We start from the raw sequence: 6,983 nt of genomic DNA, 5'->3' as shown, positions 1-6,983 counted from the left end.
CTGATTCACTGTTACTGGTCACTGTTCACTCTTCCTGCTTCTTCCTGCTTCTTCCTGCTGTAAGTGCAAACGTACGGAAGCTGAGAGCTGCTGATGATTATTCTCCTGGATATTAATGATTCATCTCTTTCTCTAAAGAAAACAAACTGTGCCCTTATGTAAGGAAGAGTGAATCTCTGCTGTGTTTCTCTAAAAAGTTCTTTCTCCAACGCTCAGTAATGATTGTTCTACGTCATGATTCTGAGGCAACAGTTCGTCCTGATCTCATATATAACAAACACAAACACAGACTCAGTTTTCTTGAGAACATGAGTTTTTAAATCTTAATGTTGAACCAATGAGTGTAAAATATAAATGATCAATGTCGCCACCGCTCAGCTTCCGTAGAAATGCCACTGAGGAGTCACACTGAATGTAAATGTTTTATTGTGTAGCATTTTAGCTTTAATTGTTGTAAAATGTGAAATGAGTTGTTTACAGGGTACAGCTGACCTGCCAACATGGCCGCCATCTTGTTGGATAAACATTAAAGTTGTAGTTTCCATTTTATTGTTTGATGTTGGATGAAGAAAAATATAAAACTTCCAAGTTTCATAGGGTTATCGTTGATTTTTAGCCAGTACGTCCACGAGTTCATCTCTCAGCCCCAAACACCTTTACGGACGTTACACGGCAGAATATGAGCCTTCACTTCACTTCAATACAAAGAACAAAGAAGAAAATATATGTTCATTTCAAACACTTTTTTATTGTCTCAGAAAGGAAAAATCAAAAACTAATCACCAAATTAATATGTAAGACTCAGAGCCTTTGATTCTTCGTTATATTTTTGGATTAAATTGATAAAATCTCAGTAATAATAACAATATAATTAACAATAATGTTTTTTTTGTTTAAAAAAAAATTAACAATAATTAACAATATAACTAAAAAGCTCCGGAAGTTTAGTATCAAAGTTTTACACATCGCAGGATCAGCACGACTTCGCTAATCATATAAAGACTTCTGCACATTATATTAGGGCGTATTAGTCCATCGTGTTAAGTTTGAAACAGAACAATAAACCATCAAAACAAATGCTCAAGCTCACACTTCTTTGGATTGTGCTGGAGGTGACTCGAAGCTTCGAGCTTCTTCTGTTGAGGAGTTGGAACTGGCCGTTCTCTTTCTACCTGCATATCCCTCCATACGATCTGAGGCTTGGCACTTCCTGAGGCACCTGGACCATAATGGGGTATTTTTCTTTCTCTTTATTTCATATACCATTTACTTCCCCCGTTCACTATTCTACAATAATAGTCTGTTTACATTCTAAACATTTACTTTTCCAAGCTGTAATGATCAGTATTGCTTACAGGGAGGCACACAGCTCTTCATGGAGCTCTGCCTGAAGCTTCTCCTCAACATCTTGAAAAATCAGCTCTGCTGCACTAAATATCTTTATATCTTTTTCTGTCACTACGATAAACTTAGACTTTGCTTCTAATGCTTTGAGCTCAGAATAAATCCAGTGTGGCTTCCATTTATATACAAGCAGGTCTCAGTAAAGCCTCTGAATCACACACTCTGATTGGCTGTGATGGGAGTGAACAGGAGTGTCTGATTCAGAAACAACAAAAAGGAGTCTCTAGCTGAACAACATGATATTTGAGACTGTTTACGCTGTTAATCATAAATAGCATGAGACACAAAAAGTTTTTCATTCTGCTTCATCTACAGTTTAACCTTTGTTTATCTCCTTTAGCCTCAAACATATGATTGGATAGGGACAGTGAGAGTGTGTCAGGGAAAGAGCGAGAGGTGATGACATGCAGCTCAACTCTGGGCAAACAGATAATGCCTGTTAAAGTTTAAATATGTATCTGTTATAGTATGAAACAAAGCTAATATTGGAGGCAATAACTTCAGAAAAGGTAAACTTATACTATAACTTCCCCTGTTGTTAAGAAGCTGGAAATTAACTGCAGTACTCCATCATTCCACAGGGTGGAGCTGTACGGAAGAGATTAAAGTCAGAACTCTAACAACATAAAAAATTCACGTGGCCAAGATTTTCTTCCATAGAGCTGCAACTGGAAATAACAGTGTTAATCTGGGGAGCCCCAGCAGCTCTGTCCCTTAACTTTCCTGCCTCTCTCTCTCTCTCTCTCTCTCTCTCTCTCTCTCACTATCACAATAAAAGCTAAGTGCAAAAAAACTTTAAAAATAGTGATAATTGTTATGTTGTCCAAAACAGAACTAATCTTAAGAGTCAGTTAGGGTTCAGTGTAAAAACCTCCACTGATTCCTCCGTCAGTCACTGTTGGATGAAGCTCTCCTCTCCACCTTCCAGTAACATGGTCCAGTCAGAGCCTCTCTGCACACCAGCTGCTGCTGCTTCAACATCTGGAGCATCAGGAGAAATATCATCCTCTGTCAACACACACACCGTCCTCTTCACTCAGCTGGATAAAGATCACTACTTCCAGCTGTTGAGAGAAGAACAACAGGGGAGATAAATGAGTGTTAGGGTTGTACAATACTGATGGACGCAGCAAGGACTGACTCCGCCCCTCCACTGACCTCAGAGTCTCCAGTCGACAGTCTGGACTCTCCAGAAGATCACACAGCTGCTTCACATCTGGATCCTGCAGATTGTTTCCTCTCAGCGTCAGTTCTCTCAGGTGGGAGGGGTTGGACTTCAGAGCTGAGGCCAGAGAAGAACAGCTGATCTCTGTCAACCTGCAGTAGTTCAACCTGAATAAAGAATAAGAGATGAGAGTTTAGAGACAAAGGTGCTGCTTGAAAGCGTTCAGTGTTTCATCGTCTGTTCAGAGCTGAGGAAGGTTTCAGTGGTTCAGGAAATCAAACAGACCTGGTGATTCTAACTGTTAAAAACACTGAATGAAGCAGTTTGACATTTAAAGTCAGTGTTTCACTGACGCTGTACAGAAGACAGAGACTCAGGGAAGAGTTGGAGCTGAGACTGATGCTAACCTTTGTTCTGATTGTTGCTCTGATAACTTATGAACCAGACGTTCAGCAGGTTTTTTACCAGCAGCTGAATGATCCACAGAGGTGTCCTCCTCTCCACAACAAACACACCAGGGGATTAAACCAGTAGAAACACTGAATAAAGCAGTTTCACTATTTCACAATAATATATATATCACACTTTATAATGAAGATCCTCAGTGTGGATCAGTGTAATATCAGCCTGATGTCTGCAGGTTAGAGTCAACACAACTTCTACATCAGATTAATCTGAGCACAGAAATAAAACATGGAGTCTGACCTCAGAGTCTCCAGTCGACAGTCTGGACTCTCCAGAAAACCACACAGCTGCTTCACATCTGGATCCTGCAGCTTGTTGAAACTCAAGCGCAGTTCTCTCAGGTGGGAGGGGTTGGACTTCAGAGCTGAGGTCAGAGAAGAACAGCTGATCTCTGACAAACTGCAGCCAGTCAACCTGAATAAAGAGTAAAAGATGAGAGTTTAGAGACAAAGGTGCTGCTTGAAAGCGTTCAGTGTTTCATCATCCTTTCAGAGCTGAAGAAGGTTTAGAAAGTAGAAGTTTAGAAAATGAAACTGAATAATTAATATGCTAATGAGTAAAATGCATTGACTGCCTCTCTTCTCAGAATCAGGAAAAATGTAAAAACTAAGCAGCAATTTGACCTAAAAGAGACATTTTTGTAGAGGTGAAATGGAGTCTGACCTCAGAGTCTCCAGTCGACAGTCTGGACTCTCCAGAAAACCACACAGCTGATTCACATCTGGATCCTGCAGGATGTTTCCTCTCAGGTCCAGTTCTCTCAGGTGGGAGGGGTTGGACTTCAGAGCTGAGGTCAGAGAAGAACAGCTGATCTCTGACAACCTGCAGGACCTCAGTCTGAATAAAGAAGAAATGAAGTAGGTTTAGTAACATTTATTTCCAGAAGGTCATACTACCTTGGTTAAGGTGAGTGAAAGGTCACACACTGGATCATTTAATTGACACATCAAATACATAGTGATGAATTATATGAAACTACATGAACTGTTCTATAATTTAAATGATGGTCATTTAATGGATATATACATTAACTTTACTCAAGTCATTTTCTGATCTGTTTTTACTTAACTGTGCGAGACTGATTTTGCTTGTGTAGCTAACTCAGACTTTAATACAATACAAGTACAGACGTCATCACTGATTGAAGGAAGGATTAGGCTGATATTTACTATGAATAAACACAGTGTCTTATATGAGAATACATTCATTCATTTTCTGTTCTGTTTTACTCTTGTAACTGTGTCACAGTCTGATCCGTGACTCCAGACCATTCCCTCACGTCTCTCATGTTTCCTGCGTCTAAAAACCTGAACTTTCCCTTTAGCTCAACATTTCTCTGCCACAGTCCCTGGACCAAAACCAGAGAAGAAGAAAACAGACTTTACTATGAAGATCCTCTGTATAATATCAGCCTGATTTTACCACAACTTTTACATCAGATTAATCTGAGCACAGAAATAAAACATGGAGTCTGACCTCAGAGTCTCCAGTCCACAGTCTGGACTCTCCAGAAGATCACACAGCTGCTTCACTCCTGAATCCTGCAGCTCGTTTTCACTCAGGTCCAGTTCTCTCAGGTGGGAGGGGTTGGACTTCAGAGCTGAGGCCAGAGTAGAACAGCTGATCTCTGACAAACTGCAGCCACTCAACCTGAATAAAGAATAAAAGATGAGAGTTTAGAGACAAAGGTGCTGCTTGAAATCGTTCAGTGTTTCATAGTCTGTTCAGAGCTGAAGAAGGTTTAGAAAGTAAAAATTCCCCTTCAAAACAACTTGTAACATATGACCACGATTGTCCAAAACATCTGGTGGATTATCGTTCATGGTACCAATAAACATACTAATGAAGGTAGTGAGTCAGAGAAGGCTAGCTCTGTGGTGCAACTCACAAACACATGTTCAAAAGCAGATTTTATTAATACTAGAAAGTAAGTGGATTTCTACCAATCTGGAAGAGTTTTAAAAGACTTGGAAAGATAGTCTATTAACATCTCCCCTCCATGTCTGACCTCAGAGTCTCAAGTCGACAGTCTGGACTCTCCAGAAAACCACACAGCTGCTTCACATCTGGATCCTGCAGGTCCCAGTTTTCACTCAGGTCCAGTTCTCTCAGGTGGGAGGGGTTGGACTTCAGAGCTGAGGCCAGAGAAGAACAGCTGATCTCTGACAAACTGCAGCTCTTCAACCTGAATAAAGAATAAAAGATGGAGATAAAATCATTGATAATCAATCAGATATGTTCTAGCCAATGATCATTTCTCTAAAATGAATAGTGACTTTGTCCTTCTGTTAATATGAATCATCATGTCAGCCTTCTGCACACGTCATCCAAATGTCACCACAACATTCATTCACCTGTTCATGTCAACACACATTCATGGGAAAGCACTGGAATTTCCAAATTAAAAGCCTTAGATTGGAATCTTAGATTATCAGGAGGCCTTGGGGTACGCAAGATTTCAAAATAAAAGCTGAATGAATCATTGCCTGAATTACTTATTCATTCGTTTACAATTGGTGCTGACCACAACAAGTGTAAGAATTGTAGCATCAGACACTTTTGTCACTTTCTTGCCCTCTAACGCTATAGTTATGATTAAGTCTTTGTAAAATGCTTCGACATGTTTTTTTAAAATATAATTCCAAACTGGGCATTATTAACCAACACTGGGTTTTGATGTTGCCCTAATTTTTATTTCTAACCAGAATTTAACATCTGACGTTAGAGACGTTTAAGTTCAACAGGTGTCTGACGTTATATTGACGTGCAGTGCCAGACAAACAAACAAACAAACAAACAAACAAACAAACAAACAAACAGTGAACCGACCTCAGCTTCTCCAGTCCACAGTTTGGAGTCTCCAGTCCAACAGACAACAGCTTCACTCCTGAATCCTGCAGCCTGGTGTCACTCAGGTCCAGTTCGCTCAGATGGGAGGGGTTGGACTTCAGAGCTGAGGCCACGACTTCACAGTGAGACTCCGACAGCTCACAGCCAGAAAGTCTGTGATTACAGATAAAGTAAAATAACATCATTATTTAATATTTGAAACACAATAAAAGTAGTAGCTCATGTGGCAGCCCAGGTCAGTCAGTCGTAAAGTCAGTTTTGTTGTTGTCTTCCCACGTCACTCTCACACGATTATAGCTGCATTTTAAAGTTTCTTTAATTCCCAGCAGGATTCCTGACAGTGTCAATGCTCTGATTCCATCACTGCAGAATAACACGAGGAGACTTTGTGATAATTGGAAATAAAAACTAAACCCTGTCTTCCTGTGCATCACATATTCACAATCATTTGTTATGAGACAAAAATACTTCAGACATACTGAATATCCAGTGTAACAATTCCTGTGCACATTGGAGGCCTTTCATTAATATTTGGAAATACCTCATGAACATCTGTTCTAGTTCCATGATCATGTTTACATGTCATCTTCTTGAAAATCACTGTTTGCTGTGGCTATGACTGAGGGTTTGTCAGTGTTTCATCTTCATATTAAGTACTTCACTCATGGTTCTGATGTCATTACTGCTGTACTTATCCTACATGTACATTATAATCTGCTCCAGGACATACTCTATTTGGGTCCAACCCACTGTGTTTTTATTTGACGACCTGGGAATGACAAGAGAAAGAGAAGGATAGTTGATTTTCATTCAACCGGGGAATGAGACTCAAGAATAAACTTTTTAATAAGTTACCTACTAAAGATTGTAATAGTATCCTTTCATGGGTGACCCAGGGTGCTTTACTGGAGAGTCGAGGACTTTTCTCTTTCACTTTGCAAAATCCTGTTTTTGCCATCGCCCCCAATTTGATCCACTTTCAGTTATTACCAGACACTCACAGAATGAACACAAAGTGCTTTTCTAATGTGGACTCACCGAGCCTTCCTGCAGTTCCTCACAGCTGGGATCAGTCTCTGTCGTCCCTCCTCTGATGTGT

General features: G+C 40.0%; 1 pseudogene across 1 annotated transcript in view; it reads right to left on the bottom strand.

The window, feature by feature from the left end:
- Positions 1–728: 728 nt before the first annotated feature.
- Positions 729–6,983, bottom strand: part of LOC147817217 (NACHT, LRR and PYD domains-containing protein 12-like) — a 103,706-nt pseudogene continuing 97,451 nt past the window's right edge. Inside the window, exons 4-9 of the transcript XR_015436551.1 lie at positions 5,043–5,219; positions 4,511–4,684; positions 3,698–3,871; positions 3,275–3,448; positions 2,563–2,736; positions 729–2,468 (exon numbers count right to left, since the gene is read on the bottom strand). The product of XR_015436551.1 is annotated as an NACHT, LRR and PYD domains-containing protein 12-like (transcript). The remainder of the gene's footprint in view (positions 2,469–2,562; positions 2,737–3,274; positions 3,449–3,697; positions 3,872–4,510; positions 4,685–5,042; positions 5,220–6,983) is intronic.

This window comes from Seriola lalandi, unplaced genomic scaffold (assembly GCF_002814215.2).
Source record: "Seriola lalandi dorsalis isolate HSWRI2012SDOR001 ecotype SW California unplaced genomic scaffold, Sedor1 jcf7180002054987, whole genome shotgun sequence".
Lineage (NCBI taxonomy): Eukaryota > Metazoa > Chordata > Actinopteri > Carangiformes > Carangidae > Seriola > Seriola lalandi.
Note: the sequence above shows the minus strand (reverse complement) of the source record. Positions and strands in the feature narration are given on the sequence as shown.